This window comes from Camponotus floridanus, unplaced genomic scaffold, assembly GCF_003227725.1.
Source record: "Camponotus floridanus strain SB8 unplaced genomic scaffold, Cflo_v7.5 scaffold119, whole genome shotgun sequence".
NCBI classification, from domain to species: domain Eukaryota; kingdom Metazoa; phylum Arthropoda; class Insecta; order Hymenoptera; family Formicidae; genus Camponotus; species Camponotus floridanus.
The window spans coordinates 439569-454739 of record NW_020229236.1 but is presented as its reverse complement, the minus strand read 5'-3'; the positions used below and the strand labels follow the sequence as shown (position 1 = coordinate 454739).

Genomic DNA, 15171 nt, shown 5'->3' with positions numbered 1-15171 from the left:
AAACCCTTCGTCCCTTTCTTAATTCTCTCGCTCATCAGCGACGAGCTCGTCTTAACGAGAATCCTTGTTGCGTAGAAGAGAAAAAGGAACCGTGGCGTCCTGGATACGTCGCAGGAGCCCGGCTCTCTCACTCGCAGCAGTAAAGTCCTTTACGATTCGTCCGGGCCGCGATAATTAGAGAAACGTCCGTTTTCTCTCGCACCGTTTATTTTGTTTCGCCGAGCGGATTTGTTACAAAAGTCACGACTGCTTATTCCGCGATCCCGGTTAAGATCGGGCTTGAACGGCTCTCAACGGCCCGTAAAATGCAGACAGCTGTTCCGACGCTTTCCATGCGTTTAACGTTATTCAATGTTCAATACGATGACATGCAATTTCGAGGAGAATTCCATGAATATCGGAGAGAAACGCGCACAATGTTCTTTGTGTGCGTATAAACAGAATGTTGGAGAGAAATTGACTTAAAATCTTTACTAAAAGCTTCATATGCAATGCATTACAATTCCTTCCCTCGCTTTCTTTTCAATTTCTTTTAATTTACATAGCACGTCAAGTAAATAATGTATCTTTCTCTTTAGAAATCATTTTTTTGCAAGAGAGAAACATGATCGATTTTTCAATCACGGCTTTATTAAGAGAAGGTGAAAAAATTGCGTGCCTTTTCATGCTTGTTCTTTCGAGAGATCGGTATTTGCGTGTGCAATATATAGTGCCACAGTAGACATACCGACCTGCGTTTAGTGCAAGCAGGAATTTCGGTATGGCGGTTTGTCATACAGGTGACAGCCGCTCGATCAACGTTTCAGGTTCCTAACACGTGGAGCGCCCTTTGTACACGCAATAAGTCTATCGGGTGTCGTGCAGGAGGTTGTACCGGTTTCCTCCGAATCTAGATTCCGCAGATTAATATGTAACCATCTAAAATGAAGCGTCCTTTGATTTATTAATTGGCACGTTATGTCCTTAAGAGACTTGTAATTTGGTCAACACGATGCAGGTGTGATTGAACTCTGAAAACTTGAGGATTTATAATTGAAAAGAATTATGTCATATAATAGAAAAATATATAAATATTAAATTAGAAAAATGTATAATTAATTAAATTTAAAAAATTTATAATTTTTTAATTTATATCATATAGTATAAAAATTAAATTTATATCATATAATTTAAAAGTATATAAATATGAAATTAGGAAAATTTATAATTAATTAAATTTTAAAGATTTATAATTTTTAAATTTATAAAAATCTATATCATATAATGTAAAAATTAAATTTATATCAAATAATTTAAAAATTGAAAAAGTAAATATACTGCAAAACGATAATCAACTACATTAATTTTTGAAATGTTTCTTTAAAGCCCTTATAAATCCGCGTTCGATTAAAAAATTCTTTTATCATATATTTTATATTTCTATATTTTTATTTCCATATTTTAAAAAATCTTGTACATACACATGTACAAAATAATAGTGTCTCCGTAAACTATCTTTCTTCCTTACAACTTATTTTCTTTCTTCTTTTAAAACTCGACAGCTTCAAAACTTCTTTGAACAAGAGAGAAAAACGTATGCTTTTTATTGGATTTTTAATTGTTGGAAAAATTTGCCGCTTCATTTTCTCTCCCTTCATTCATCTTGTTCACGCCATTATCAGTCGCGCGGCAATTCGCGACTTTCGTCAAGTACATTATCGTTCCTCGCCCCTGAAAAACTGAAGAGTTTAGATTACGGGGATTACCGTAATTTCAGCAAGTGAGATTAAACCATGCCTTGAGGGATCTTAGTGGAAGGGAACTGCATCCTGCTTCGAGTTGAGAAGTTTGTAGGCGGCGAGATGTGTTGGCGTCCCGTTCTTCTTCTCTTATCGACTATTCTTAAGTTCGCATTTTCAAGTGCATCTGGCTTTCTTGTGTTTTTTCTTCCACTTTAGCTTAGCTCGCGGCATAACTTTCGTAATTTCCAGGAACCAACCCACCTCTCAACCTCCTCCAGCCTCTGATCTCCTTGTCACAAATAATGATCGATCGGGATGTGGGTGCTTTCAAAAGTCGGCTGCCATGATTTAAACTTCGAGAACTTCTTTCAGCTTTCGAACCAGCTAGTTGGAATATTTTCAGAAAGCTTTATGAAAATTTCAAAAATATTGTGAAAGTTATTAAGTCATAAAGCTTTCATGTGTTTATATTTTAAAATTAGAGGAAAGCATTATTGCATGTTTTCTCCATCACATGAATTAATTTGTTAAATTGCAAAGAAACCGAAATACTGACTTTAGAATAACATATTTACTGAAATATACTTTTAATCCTAATATTTTTACAGTTGTTTATTACACATCTTTATATGAAATACAGTTTATGTAAGAAGATTTGATAATATCCAACGTTTAACATCCGAATAAATTATTCAGACATTTTATGTAGCATAATTTTAGATCGGTAAAAGATTGTTAGTAAAATGTGACAAGAATAAAACATGACAGTGCGATATCTTAAGCGTAAGATATCTCTTAATCTCGAACCACAATCATAAAGTAGGAAATGCTGATCTGCGTGACGAAAGCGTGAAGATTTAATTGGAGAAAGCACGTGAAATGTAAAATCGAAGGAAGATTATTATGTCGTCAAACATCTAATTATTGTGTTCATATAAACTTTATATAAATTATATATCTCCACTTTTTTAACATACATGTCTTTTAATAGCCACTAGTAAGCGTTTCTCTTATACCGTACTTTAATCAGCATTGATGTCCGTCTCGTGGAGGTTTTATCATAATCTTTTTCTCCTTCATTCATATTTTAATGCATATTTTCAAGAATTTCATATTTCAATAAATTTTAAAGAATATCATGTTTCAATAAATTTTAAAGAATTATTCATATTTTAATAAGTTTTAAAGAATTATTCATATTTTAATAAATTTTAGAGAATTATATTTTTAAGATTTATTATTTAATTTTCATATATGTATAAAAAATTATTTATTTACAGTTTAATATAACGTTTTATATTTTCGCTGCTGGTAATTCAATTTGATATGGAATCCTGTCGTACGTCGGGATTGTAAATATTATGAACTGATCATTAACTCACGCAGGCAGCGTGTCCTCCTCGAAAAAAAAGGAATCAATTTTTTTTTCGTTGCAATTACAATTTACGCGGCGCTATTAAAAAAGTTATTCCGCATCCGGTGACGCTGAATACGCGTCTAATCTTTCAACATACGTCGAAATCATATCACCTGAATATCACCTGAAATCCGGTCGCTCCGCGAACCGTTCTGATTAACGCTTTTGATTAGTGATTCGATTAAACGTTGATTGCATCGTCGCTGTCATGCAGCAGACCGCGAATGCAGATTAAAAAAAAAAATATATATATTATATACCATCCTGTCTTTTCATCGTGCTAAACATTTTTAACGTCTTTTAAATTTATTCGCGTCTGTACTTCCGCTAAAGCGAACGTGTTTGGAACGACGTTTTTTTTCCGTTTTGTTAAGGATCGTTCATGTACCAGATATCTAGTTAGATATTAAGTAAAGGAAGTTGGAGCAATTTAAAAGTTTTCCCGGTAACTACCGATGGCGCCGGATTATTCGCGACTAAGTTTGCGCTGTTGTCACGAATCGTGCCCTTTTTAACGAAAATCCAAAAGTTGCCCTAACAAGTGAAAGACAATGCGCTTCTATGGATCGAAGAAACATCTCTCTTTTCGTTCTTCTATCCGGTTGCTTCAATTTTTCACGACGCCGGAAGGAACGAAAGACTAAGCGACAGCGAGGAGATATGAGCTGGTGGAAAGATATCGTGGAAACTTTGAAACATTACCATTACGTATAAATTTATGAAAAGAAATCTTACAAAATATTTTTTTTTTAAGAATCGACATTCTCGAAAAATGCCGTTGCCGGATAAGTCATTAGAAATGCAAATAATGCCAGAAGCTTTTTGTCAAATGATAAAAAGATTATAATTACAATAGCATTGTTTTTGCAAATTACAGTGAAATTTGTAATTTCACGCTTCTTCGTATTTATGCGTGATGAAATTTATTGTAACAAGCTTTTCAGCTTATAAGTTGATTATTAACTACCAATGTTAAAGAGGATTATTTTGGAATAAGCTCCGGGATAAAGGAGCGTTTGATAAATTTAATGAAAGACTGTGTGCAATAGTTTGCGATATTTTGCACCCACGCAAAGATTCTTGTGTCAAAAACTTTCAGTCTAAGAAGCTTGAATACTCTCATCAAAACAGAACTAATTTATTTTAAACGAATAATTTTATGAATTTTAAATTTGAAATAGAATTTCGTTGTGTATTTTTTGTATATGAAAAGAAAATAAAATTTTACTTTATAAATAAATAAATATCAATATGCGATGCAATATTACGGTCAAACTTAAAATAGAATTTTGTTGTGTATTTTTTGTGTGTATGAAATTAAAATAAAATATATATTTTATAAATAAATATAAATATAAATATATACTTTGTAAATAAATCGGAGTCTATAAATGTTTTCTATCATATGACATATAACTGGATACATTTATATTCCAAATTCTCTCGCAAATTATAGATTGTTTAAAATAGAATAAAAATTTAGTTTTCTTTTTCTATCTATATAATATTTAAAAAGATAGAATATATATATATATTTTACCTATTTTCTCTATTTACATTGAGAGACTATTCTAAGAGAAGACTATAAATCTCTATCAAACCAAATTGATTTGATCCATGCAGAAATTTATGCACTTGGGGATTCCAACGCTTCGGTATTAACGTAAACATTTTTCCCCGATGAAATATTTTACTTAGAAATAGTATTCAATTTTATATCAAGCTATCAAAAAGATTTAGTTGTAAAGGGCTAAGAGAAGAGCACGTTAGCGAGGAGTTAAGAAACGTGACGACGCGGATAAAATCGGAAGGTCTTCGACCAGACGACCTAAGAGCCGTCCCGGTCGACAGGTCGTCACCTCGGAGACAACAATAGACCAGCTTGCTGGTCGATCCTCTGCTTTACGATTATGGACAAACGCCGGTAAACGGCATCGATAAAATCGTCCCTCGGGATAACCTTGCGCTCGCTTGTGATATCTAGCAGCGGCAAGGATAACATTGATACCGCTGCCGCCGTCGCTGCTGTCATCGGGCTAACCCCCTGTCAGTCTCGGTATAGCATTCGCGAGTCAACAAATATGATTACTCGCCCACCTTGGTGCCCAAGCCAGGCTCAACTTAGTAGTACTTGCGGATACACAAACTTGCCCCAGATATCGGGAACCCCTTGGCTTCCTTCTCGCCTCCCTCTCCCTCTCTCTTGCCATGCGCTGTTGGGCCTCATCCCCTTGAGTACCCCCCCCCCCTCGTCGTTGCAATCCTTCCACGATGAGTCTTTCGAAGCTCCCTCGGCAATCCCTCGAGTGCAGTCGATTATCTCCCTCACTCTTTCTCCTGCTTGCTCTCTCTCCTCCTTTCCCTCTTCCTTAAATCTGGTTTGCTCGATCGTCAATTATTCGCGAAAAGGCAAATTTGTTTATGTTACAGCCCTGCCTGCCCGATTACTCGCTGTTACACGTTAATTTCCCAGCGTAATCCCAGCACGATGTTTGATCAGCATGGCTAAGAAACATATTATCATGTAGAAACATAAACTCTCAGGAAAAATTCGATACAGTGATCGGAAAAATTTGAAAATCGAACCGAATATATGTGTGTATATAATTATCTAAAATACTTTTCCTACTATAAAATGCAGTGGCGTTTTATATTTTACTTTATCTATTTTTTTTCGCTTTTGTTAATTTATTAGTTTTACATGATATATAGTATTTATATAGTACTTATATAGTCTTTATACAGTATTTATTATACAGTATTTATACAGTATTTATATAGTATTTATATAGTATTTATATAGTATTTATTTTCCAAAATATAATTGAAAAAATTATTCGGGGATATAACGCCGTAGTGCATCTTATAACAAGTTTTGTAATTGCTTCGACATTTTGACAGCTACTATTAACGTTCACTGCGTTACGTTGCGTGGCTACCCATACTCTTAGTTCTTTATTAGTATACTTCGTCTCAATCTTCCAATGACAAGTTAATTTACTCGAGTTAATACGTGCATCCATCCACTCAATACGTTGGACGTTGTTGCGCTCAACTTTGATGAAATTGCGTATTATTCGCAAAACTGATGTAATCTGTCCATGCGATTATGTACAAGATGCGAAAGAGAGAGAGAGAGAGAGATCGCAATTTCACGTGAACATGGGAAAATGCGAATATAGGCTTAACGCATCGATTTTGAATCTTTTTCTTTCCCAGGTTCATCCATCACGCAAACTTATCCTGTAATTATTCTGTCAGTCAATCATAGCAACCCTTGTTCCATTATCTGTTTCGTATTTTCTTTTCGCAGTTTGTCTATCATCGAAATGCTCTTGATAAGCGCTTCTCGATTCCTCTTTACGAAAATAATATAATTTGGATTTATTAATCTTTTCAAAATCTCGTATGTTACATTAATTGAGAAGCATGTATATTTAATCTTAAAACATATGGTAATCATCAATTTTTCGTTCATTATTTGTATATGAATATAATAAATTAAAACGTTGCACATGAACTTTTTGTACCGTATTATGATCCCATATAGAATTTATAATCAATTTATGAGATGTTAATGCTTTTTAGCAATTCTTGTAACAATATATATCTTGATATAATTATAATCTCACATACGGAATCATAATTAATATATTATACCAGTTAATTATTTCTCCTCAAATTTAATATGTGCTTTAGATTATCATCTATTTATTATATTGAAATTTACAATGCAATGCGTATGATAATGATCTAACAAATGAAACAGTTACATAATGATACATAAATAGATATAATTATCTTAGTTATGGTTTGTAAAATAATTGGAGAATTTGATTTAACAATGCTTATTCTATCTATTTTTTTTACAAAGTCTGAGAAAATTAATATTTTAAAAGTGCAAAATTTAATTTCGCTTATTAATTAACTGGATTTTCTTCAAAAAATAGATTGCATCGCTGTGTGGTATGGAATTCATCTTTTTGTTTCGTGCGGCTGATTGTGTGCCAGGGGCTTTATCTTTCTAACCAACGTAATAAGAAACCTTTGGTTATCTCGACATTTTAGGCAATTAAGGGGGAATAGCTTGTACAACGGTATATCGCGATCCCGCAAGTTTCATTTCGCGCATAAGCTGATCATGCGGCCGAAAGCGAGGGCTCTCGTTGCCTGAGGACCGGCTGAGGACGAGTTGAGGACGAATAATACGCAGGATCATACGTACGATAGGCGTTTTAATTTGCTATCGATTTGTAAGGCCATGCCGAGGATTATGAACGAGATCGAATCGCGGTCCGATAATTCCATCGTGCAACAACAGCAACAACAACGTGCATTACATACCACATACTTGCTTTGGCCAACGGCGTCGTTAATTGCATTCGACTTCCCCATACGTTGTCGTCGTTCAACGTTCACGAGGTTATTATCAGTCTACTGGCACACTTTCCCGGATTAAAATTGACGTTCTTTTATCAAGAAACCTCTCCGAGAAATATCGATTAGAAATATGTAGTCGCGATTTCATGTTATTTTAAGGAATTTTTAAATTATTGTGATCAAAGCAAATGCTTTTTACTTAATTTTTGTTCGAAAGTGAATATATTATCAATTTATTTATATATATTTTTTATTATATACTATTTAATATAATTTATTTAGTATAATTAACATTTAATATAATTTATTTAGTGTATTTTATACTATTTATATATTATTTATTTTATATTATATATGTATTATTATTATTTCTTTGAGGGTCTCTATTCTCTTGAATTTATAATTAAATTATTTTTAAATGCTTACGTCTATTTTTTCAATATTTTTATTTGTGTAAATATATAAATATCTATATATTTTATTTTGTATTTTATATAATTTTCTTTTATTATTTTATATTATACATGCATATATACTTTATATATATTTATTATTACATGAATATATATTATTATTAAATATATTACACACATATATATACTAGTAAAAAAGACAACAGGTTATATCTGGCCGATTGTAAAAATGAAATAATGATAACGATGCTCATTTTGCTAAAAATAGCATTACGCTATGTGATTTGTCGGTCAATCTATTTGGGTGAATATCGGATGAAGAGAACCGACCGACGTATTTTAATTTCATATCGATTAGAAACCCTACAGCAGATTACAGGCGGTATCACGTGGGCCAATAGTTTCATCGACACGACAGATATAGTAGGGCTTAGCTTTATACGAGGTAAACGGGTGACAAAGCATGTTTCTCGAACGATGAGTACCGTGTAACAGGGTAATTAAGGTCGCAGGTGCATTAAACGGAGAAACACGATGCAGCTTTTTCGAGCCTACGTTCACGAGCGCGTTTATTGATGTATTGTCAAGGTAAAAGATCGGGACGACTTTGAAGTCTCAATTCACGGTAGATGCGTTTAATAATCGTGCGCTAGAAAAGAAATATTATAAAAAAGGAATAGAGACGTGCGTTCTCCTCGGTTGTAACATAATTAAAACGTCTTTTAAAATTATTAAAATTCTTAAGATTCTTTTATCATAATTGCAATTGAAGCGTTAATTTAAATGTGCAACTTTTGTTCGATCTCTTCCAAAATAAAAGCCCTTTCGTTGGCTGAAATAAATCACGAGCGAGCCTTTCTGAATACATTTATTGACTGCATGGAATATTTTTAGCGAGTGATATATGAGATCACTCATTATAGTCATCGTTGCCAAGAAGCTTTCAATACGCTCACGAGTGTAAATTGATCCAATTTGCGAGTCGCGTTACATCGCCGATATTTAATTATCTGAACCACAGAAATAGACAATATATAATTGCGTCAACTCTCTCAATTATTCGTTTGCAATCGAAAATAGACTTGATGAAAAATTTGATTCAAGAAGAATAATAACCGAAATTGAATTGATTCAAGAAGAATAATAACCGAAAATAAAAAGTCGGGAGAGAAGAACGCGTTTGCAATGAGGATTTATATTTTGGTGGAAAAGCGTCAGATATATAATTGGTTTATGTTCAAAATTCATTAATCCCGTATCACAAATTCAAACGCCGCTCTGTGACGTGATTATATAAATGTCATATGTATATATATAATATTCTCATGCAGACTTGGCGAAGCAAATAGAGTTATATTTGTGCCAGAATAATTTAGTCAATAAATAAATCTGCAAATAATTATCTCATGTGTACAGATTACAGTTATTTCCATTCGCAAGTGAATATATATTTTCCGGTGCAGTTATATTTAAACAAATAAATACATAATATAACATAAATGCAACTTTATAGTTATAACATATTAGAAAAAATATTTTTTTTAGATGTAATAATTTTTATATCAGATCCTGGATAATTTGGTCGTCTCATTTGCAGAATTTTTCTCTAGCAAAAATGTTCTCGATCTGACAAAAAATTGCTAGATTTTATCACGAACAGAAACTGAATAATGTCGTTGATCAACGACAATGGTGGACAATGCGAGCGGATGTTGGGCGACAACTGGCAATCTATTAATCTTGCGTCAACAATCGAAGATTCGAGCGAAGAGGTAGAGGCGGCTTTTCGCGCGCCAGCAAGAGTGGAACGAGGTAACCAACGTAAGGGAAATGACGAGATCATTTCATTATCGTTCCGTTATCTATGGAATTTTGCGCATTTCCCGGCTTTCGTACATCTTCCCCATTATTCACGACAGATAACCTTCATCAATCTCTATTTCTTTTATAGAAACGATTGTTTCGATTGACTTGGCGATTTTGTAACTTCTGAAAATTTTTTCGTATTTGCGATCAGCTTTTATAGGTAAAAAATGCCATAATAAAAACATAAATGATACTTTTTTATTTGCTCATCGCTATTTTATTAAAATTAAACAGAAAATTTTGATTCTGTCCAATGTTTTTTTAAATATAAATTATGTTATAATTACATATTTTTGTTAATTTTAAATTAAATTCTAATATAATTTCTTTTATATTTATTCTTTATAATTAATTATACTTATAAATCTTTATAATTATAAATTTTAATATCTAAAAAAAATTCTAATTATATATATTTATAAATGTATATATTTTTTTAGAGAAAAATTTAGAACATATTTCATTAAATTTTTAGATGAAAAAATTAAATAATTAATTTTAACGTTTCTGCACACACGCTTAATAATGGAAAAAATTGAAAAATGGCTTTTGTTCAAATTAGAGCGAGAAATTGGTTATATTTTCCGATCAAAAGAATATGTCACAGTTATGAATCACAAAATCAACTTTGTTGTTCATCTTTGTTCTTTTTCAGAAAAACAGCTGAAACACTTTGCATATATAAAGTTGACGAAGCGGGATTTCTCGATGATATATGTATATCAGTGCTCCCTTTAAGCCGACATCTCTTCGCTTTTACATTACTACTTTTCAAGCTTCGACGCATTTTCCTTGTAACTTTTCGAACAAGCGCAACGGATGCTTTTTATCTGTCGTTTGTATTTCCTCAGACAATAAAGAGTGTTCGTTTGTAAACTAGGAACTTGCAAAGAACAATGGCGTTTCTATAAGACTCGGATATCCCTGGAGAATGTGTTGACGAACATTTCAAAAGAAAAAATCCGACACAGAATGTAATCAAATATTCCGTATAAATTTACGATAGACGCCATATAATATGAATTTGGTTTGCGAGAATATTTAAAAGTTTCCTTTGTTTTCAATGTTACATTTATTATAGTAAATATAATATCTATTATGAAAAGGAAACTTTTAAGATGTTAAGTCTCTTCTCTTTATTTCGCTATGGGAATTAAAACTCTGTTTTACGAGAGAATCATACATATTTATATAAAATTCTTTTGTGAAAATTATATTTCTGTTATTTAATTATTTTGATTTTAAATTGTATTTTAAACTTATATTTTAAAATTGTATTTTAACAGACATAATTCTTGCTAGAGAATGAATAATGAGAATAATCTGATGTAAATCTGAGTTAATGATGAAACTTTTAATTAAACAAACAGCCATGTTTGTTATATATAGATGTAATTGAAAGTGATACCACATATCCGTTTCGTCTTGTTAAATTTTTGTGACTTGCGCAGGAGTTGCAATATATGTTGCAATATATTCGCTGCAAGTGAAAAAATCCCGCGCTTGATCAGACTCGCGCGCGAGTAAGTACGTGCTTTCAAATATAAATTCTCCATTTGCGATAAAACTGTATTAGCTCACTGCATTGAATGAAAATACTGACTTGCTTCATGTACGAATGTCGTCGCACATTTTGTGCACAAGATGAGAATATAGAAAATTGTTTAAATCTACAACGTTCAATTCTTCGTAATCTTTATAATGTTTCTCGACAATGTCGTATTGTAAACAGTGACCGAGGGGGACTTTATTTTTCAGAGTTAATTGGTTTCCTTGTATTTTTCATCCATTACTATTTCACCCTTTACTATGCTTCAAACAATAGAAGAAACGTATTCAGAAAGTTGCGTATTTATTCGGCTTACTGTGCTGCTTTTAAATCAACGTGCTGCGACACAAGCAAGAGAATTACGCGGTATCGGGTCATTGTTAAGCGAAAATAATATACGAGCCACGAATCGAGATCCAAGCCACAGCGAGCTGGCATTTTCATGTACTTTTTACATGACGATGTTATCTCTGCACAAGTCGAAACGAACTCAGGTAGCGTAAAATTAATCTCGTAATATGCGAAGCGGCGAGGTTTACGAAGCGTGATTTCAAAGATTAAAAGTCGTGGTATTAACTTCGTTAATATTCCTGCCAACGCGAAACACTTTTCGTGCGAGAATGGAAGTCGGGTAGTCAGCTTTGTTAAATTTAAAACTGAAATCTGGAAATGTACATAATATATTTGCACAAAAGTATATAAGTGACATAAGTGCGAAACCAGTGCAATGTTTCTTTAATTGTTGAATTTAGCGATTCTAAATGTATCAATATATCTTTACAGATTTTTATGATAATGCGTTTCTCTGAAAAATTTATCGCTGAAATAATTAACGATCATCGTTCTGCGAAATAAAATTTTTATCAACGAAACGAAGCGTACAATCTGTGCACGAATGTTTCATTAATATTTTTCCTCGTATTTTTGATCTTCGTATATCGTTAGTTAATGTTTTATTAGTGCATATCTCGTTAGAAATTGGAATGCAATCAAAATTCTTCCACTTTATGGCCTTAATTAAACTGCGACCTACTTTTAGTTTATTGTGCGATAAACTACCGTGTTAATAGAGATTATAAACGCGCAACAGGTTTAGCTGATCATTTTCTTTTTTGACGAGATAAACGAGATGTTTGAACGTTTCTGTTAAATTATTGCTAAATGATATTAATGCACGAGGAATATATTAATATTGCAACCATAGTACAATAATAGCGCATTGTAAACATTAAATAATTTACCGGATTTACACAATGTACGTGAGGTAATAACGTGACGCAAATCAACGTGTTGCAAAGTATTTTAATAAGAAAAGATGATAGTGTTCGGATTATAAATAATCACGGTTGGTATAGTTTAAATTAATGAAAATGCAATATATATAGATAATATTAATTTACAAAATTGCAAGATATTATTTGGCCGAATTAATCAATCAATTTTTCTTTTTTCTTTTATCTTAAATGAAAAATGAGGGCTTTATTAGAAAATATTTTATAAGCAATAATTGTCATATTTTATATGTAGTAAAATTAATGATAAATCATATTTTTATCTGATGATGAATCACGTATCGCATTTTTATTTTTATATTTTTTAAAGTTTATACATTTACAATAAAATCGATAACAATTTTTTGATATGAAGCGCTTTCGCTTGTCTCGGTTTCTCTCAAAAACCGTGTTTTGTTAAAATACAAAATGTCGCGTACACTTGGCGAGATTCAAAGAAATTCGAGGAATCTCATTGACAGGACAAAAGATACACGCAGGCGAAACGATTTGGAGCATGAAAATCGTAACACGGAAAAACACTCGTGGCGAATACCCGTAAGATTGGAAAAGCTCGTTGAAAGTCGGTAGGCGAATTTTCTTCTCGTCGTCTGATTTTTCTCGGTTACACGTTCTCCAGCTCGATACTCTTTCTTGATTGTCGCGAGGAACGATATTTCATTGTATTCATCAGACACACGAAAGCCAACAAGAATCGTTCGTTCAACATCGTAACTTTTTACGTTTCGCTCTTAATACATTGGTCCAAGAAAAATACTTATCCGAAAGAACTAGTCATAAAAAAGAACTGCGCTTTGTAAGTACATTCGATCACTGGCTAATGGTAATCACTTATATTGTCGGGAAAGAAGATTTGTCCGGTAAAGCGCACAATATGCGATATTTTTCTTAGCGTTTAGATTAGAAGAGCGTACACCTGACATTAAATGCAAACATGTATCTTATTCGCGATTGTATCAAACTTGGAGTTGAATATTTCTCGATTTTCCTCGAGCTTCGATTTTCCTCAATTACTCGGTCCGGAGTTCAATTTGTAGCATAATAAAATTTAATGGGGCGAACAAAGGGCAGAGAAGGAGAAGGTATAAAAGGAGAGTACATAAACCTACATCTGCAGAACGGATTTCGGACTGGCAAGCATAATGGAATGGAAAGCGTAGCCGCGAATTTCGGGGAAAATGGCGAACGAATGTCGCGGATCGTCAAGCGGACTAATTCTTGATCCTACGCATTAGTTCTGCTATCGACATTCGTCCCGAGAGCGTTAATTTTCTTCAGCGTAGAGAACCTAACCGGAGAAATATCTCGGGTCGAGACGAGGGTTGCCACTTACATATACGACACCACTCGAGAGTTTCTGGAAATGGCGATGTCGATAGCCACCATCTCGATTCCCCTCAATCTTGATTAATCTTGATTTACCGCAAAACTTGTCGCTCACTCGGAGAAACCGTGACAAGTTGTCGCCACGCGCCGGTAGTGCCATTAGTCGATGCTTAATTATCCGCCTTCTTATGATTTAATTAATTGATTATTTGTCATGTCAACAGCAAAGAAAGAGGGTTTCCGCGATGGCGCGCTGAATTAATATTTGTTAAGGATTAAGCCCTACCATATTTGTCGCGATAAGTGACGTTTGCGTTTTATTTACCGCATTGACATTTATAATTCTGCTTTTAACGAAGGTGTCCTTTAAGGAAGAGAGAAACTGTTTCTCGTTCTATATTTTTCTATTCTCAAACGTGACACGGCAATTTTGCAGATTCTTATAGATCTTGTTCAATAACCCATAAAGTAGAGAAGCAAATTCTCAACGTCAAGAAATGCAAATTTATGAATAACTGAGAGGGTTTATGTGTACTTTTGTCGATTCTGAATCGATGTCTCGCGATCGTCGGTACTTTTGTGCCGGGGAATACGCCCTCGATATCTATTCATAGCATATGGCTTGACATGGAGCTGAACTTTCTCCCCTAGCGAACGAAGGACGATCCATTTTTCGATTGAACCCGCGAAAAAAAAAAGCGTTCGAGCCGCAAGGAGGATCCTTGATCGAAAGATTCGATCGAGTTATTGTCCCGTTTCGTAATTTATTGGGCAAGACAAATAGACTTGGATTCCTTTCATCCATTACGAGAGCTGATCTTGCTGAAACTATGGCAGATATATCAGTCCTTTTTGCGCGACGCCAAAGTCTATCCATCTGTCAACCTGTAGACGACAGTCGAAGTAATCCTCACTTTTTGCACGGATTGGTGTGATATACCGGCATTTACAAGTTAGATTTATGCCATGGATTTATGTCGCGCTTTCTGATACGAGCACTTTAACGAGATTATTAGCTCAGAATATGTTATCGCGAGCTTTTCTAATTCTAGCACCGAGCATTCGAGCTTTTCTAACTCGATTTTAATGTAATTACATTTCTCCCACGTGTATATAAGATCATATCGCGTTTAAAAATATAAATATAGTAAATAGTATAAAAACTCTTGAAGCGCTGTCTGTCAAGTGCTTCTCCTTTTTGTGACCG

The 15171-nt window shown here is 33.5% G+C and overlaps 1 protein-coding gene across 2 annotated transcripts in view; it reads right to left on the bottom strand.

The window, feature by feature from the left end:
• The window catches only part of LOC105247878, a 93952-nt gene that overhangs the window by 37080 nt on the left and 41701 nt on the right, over positions 1-15171 (bottom strand). The window lies entirely within an intron of this gene.